Consider the following 3,447-nt stretch of genomic DNA (forward strand, 5'->3'; position numbering starts at 1 on the left):
AAGGAGGCGAGAAGAGAGGACGCGAGGAGAATGCAATTGAGATTGTCCCTATGGGTACGTCCCAAATGGCCCCTATTCCTTAAATACAGAACTATTGTTGACCAAGGCTCTAATAGGGAACATATCTAGGGGATGCATGGGGAACCAAAGAGCAACTAACCCATCCTTCATGTCCTGCACAAAGGTGTGTAGGTCTGGGTAGCTTCTCTTTCCCCTGCTGAGGGTGAGGCTGGTCTGGGAGGCTGCAGCCTTGCGGGTCATGGTAGTGAAGGTCACCACTGCAGCCTGATGGGGACGACAGAAAGCAGACTTAGGCTGGAATTCAATCAAATTCGCCATAGCACTGTTAACGCAATGTCTGTTTACGAACTACTGTCTGCGTGCACAAACAGACATGTACACACACACACACTGTTATCTGGAAGCATTTACCTTTGCCACTCGTTCAGTCTCCTGGGATTGAGATGGCCCGGCTGTTTCTACATCATCACTCTCCTGCATCACACTCTCTCCTTCGACCTCCAGTGTCAGAGTTGATGTGGATATCTTCAGATCAACCTGATTCAACTCACTCTCTCCTTTGGCCTCCTAGATTAGAAGACCTTTACTAGCTCAAGCTTGGACAATTAATTTGTCATTTTAATCTTCACTGCGTCATGAAAACGCAATGAGCGTTCAAGACAACCGAAAAAAGAAAAAAAAACTCAGACATGGAAAAATTGTTTTCAACAGTCATCCAGCTTGGATTTCCAAGTCAGAAGCAGCACGGCTTGGCGGGTCATGTTTCAGAGGACTCCTGACTCGACCTTTGAGAAGTCGCAGCGATGAAACTAGATCGTAACTACCAATTGGATATCACAAAAAAATGACAAAAACTCTGGCAACTCTTTAGAGCTCCAAATTTCCGACCTAAAGATCATGGAAGTCATGATTTGACCAAGATCACTTGCCTTGAAAGCACCATTAACCCAACATTGTCACATCATATATGCATTGACCAAGATCACTTGCCTTGAAAGCACCATTAACCCAACATTGTCACATCATATATGCATAGAAATAGAATCACCAGAACATCATGTCAGGTGTACAGTTCAGTTTACCAGTCAAATTGCTGTGATCAGAGGTTCTATCCTTTCTAGTGATTATATTTCTATGGTCACATCATAGGGGTCCTTCTGTCCTTCTGTCCTTCTGTAGCTCAGTTGGTAGAGCATGGCGCTTGTAACGCCAGGGTAGTGGGTTCGATCCCCGGGACCACCCATACGTAGAATGTATGCACACATGACTGTAAGTCGCTTTGGATAAAAGCGTCTGCTAAATGGCATATATATAATGCATCAATCATATCTAGGCTTGTGTCTGAAATAGCACCCTATTTCCAATATAATGCACTTATTTTGGCCAGAGCCCTATAGAGTGCCACAGGAATGAGTCATAATCCCCATAAAACATAATAGTCAAACAGGGAAATGGTTCCAATCGTTTTTACATCATACACTTTTCCCATAGTGGATTTTAGAAACACTTAAAATAAGGGCTGTGTTTCAGGTAGGCTTACCCTGGTGTGACATTTTGATAACTGTAAATCTCTCTAGGACAAGGTGACTTTTATCAATATATTCACCTGTATTTACCCCCCCAAAAATGAAATGCTAATTATCTGCTAATGTGGCTATCATAAAGAACTACAAATGAATCTCTTGATTAACTATCTAATGTTATCTAAATGTAGTAATTCATAAATTGGCTACATTTCTTTAAATGGCCAATTATGTGAACTGTTTAGTGCAAGTTTTAAATTGACACAAAACCTGTTAGCAAAGGTGTCAGCTAGAAATGACGTTTAGGAGCTTGCAGGGATTTGTAGTTTTGCATGTCTACTTTGATGCTAATTACAAATTTAGAATCTGAGAGTAAATAGAGCCAAATGTATTGCTAAAAGTCACCTTGTCCGTGAGAGATTGACATGGTTCTAAAAATGGCACACCAGGGTAAGCCTACATGAAACACAGCCCTTATTTTATGCATTTCTGAAATCGCCTATGGGAAAAATGAATGGTGGAAAAACGATTGGAACCATTTTCCTCTCTGTTTGACCGCAAGGTTTTATGGGTATTATGACACCTCCACCATGGGGCTGAAAAGACTGGTTGGTTGTTTAGCAACAAAACTGGCATGTAACTGGGCAAAATAGAAAAAGTAAATAGACAGGGTTCGCTTAGAACGTTGACAACATGCAAACTATATTTAGTCTCTAAATGTTCATTGCAAACAAGTACATTTGCATAATGAGCACTTGCTAGCTGAGGTTGAGTCATAACAAGATACACGCATTCCGGCCATTGATGAGCGCGCGCATGTTTTTCAAGACCAGCCAACCAGTGTATGGATCTTAGTCAAAAGTAGTGCACTAGCCTACATAGGGAATAGGGTGCCATTTAGGACGTAAATGTGAAGGTGGTGTCATAAGCCTTTGACCATAGACCCCCCCCATTTGACCCACAACAAATTCTACTGTACCTTTAGCCAACTCTCATGACTCCCCGGCCATTGACTTTGAGGTTTGATATTACAGAATGCATAGCACATAATTTCATTTATTTAACAATATTTAATCCACAGTAATTAATATAAATGGGGATTTCAAAATAATTATAAACTGGGTGGAACGAGACCTGAATGCTGATTGGCTGAAACCCGTGGTATATCAATCAGACTGTATACCATGGGTATGACAAAACATGTATTTTTTACTGCTCTAATTATGTTGGTGTAACAGTATAATTTTAAACAGTCACCCTCGAAGCATCCGTTACCCATCGCTTCACAAAAGCAGCGGCCCTTGCAGAGCAAGGGGAACTACTACTTCAAGGTCTCAGAGCAAGTGACGTAACCGATTGAAACGCTATTTAGCGCACACCGCTCACTAAACCAGCCGTTTCACATCCGTTACACTGGTAACCAGATTATAATAGCAATAAGGCACCTCAGGGATTCGTGATATATGGCCAATATACCATGGCTAAGGGCTGTGTCCTAGCACTTCGGGTTGTAAGAACAGCCCTTAGCCGTGGTATATTGACCATATACCACAACCGCCTGGGCCTTATTGCTTAAATAACATGCCTACCTTGAACTCTTTCTTCTCCACGTCCTTGCAAAATCAGCACATTTCCTTGCCAAAATGAACGCTCCTCCAGGACTAGCGAGAATCAGACTGAACTGCTCCCGCCGTTTCTCATCAGTTTCAACGTTTATCAGTGATGACGTAACAATGCTGTACAGATTTGACGCACTTCCAATCTCGTGCTGATGCAACGCCCTGTGCAGTTGAAAGCTCACGCATGGAAATCCTGCGAGTTGTACACAAATGTAGGCTACTATTGCCCTTAAAAATCAAATGTTGTGGACGCAATGCAAAATAAAATAAAATACATTACCCAC

General features: G+C 41.9%; 1 long non-coding RNA gene across 1 annotated transcript; it reads right to left on the bottom strand.

Annotated features, from left to right (window-relative positions):
• Positions 1–39: 39 nt before the first annotated feature.
• Positions 40–3,425, bottom strand: LOC124030984. Its single transcript, XR_006838059.1, has 3 exons — positions 3,134–3,425; positions 433–588; positions 40–285 (listed from the first exon to the last, which is right to left on the bottom strand). It is a non-coding gene; the product is annotated as an uncharacterized LOC124030984 (long non-coding RNA).
• Between the last annotated feature and the right edge of the window lie 22 nt (positions 3,426–3,447).

This window comes from Oncorhynchus gorbuscha, unplaced genomic scaffold (genome assembly GCF_021184085.1).
Source record: "Oncorhynchus gorbuscha isolate QuinsamMale2020 ecotype Even-year unplaced genomic scaffold, OgorEven_v1.0 Un_scaffold_19261, whole genome shotgun sequence".
Taxonomy (NCBI): Eukaryota; Metazoa; Chordata; class Actinopteri; order Salmoniformes; family Salmonidae; genus Oncorhynchus; species Oncorhynchus gorbuscha.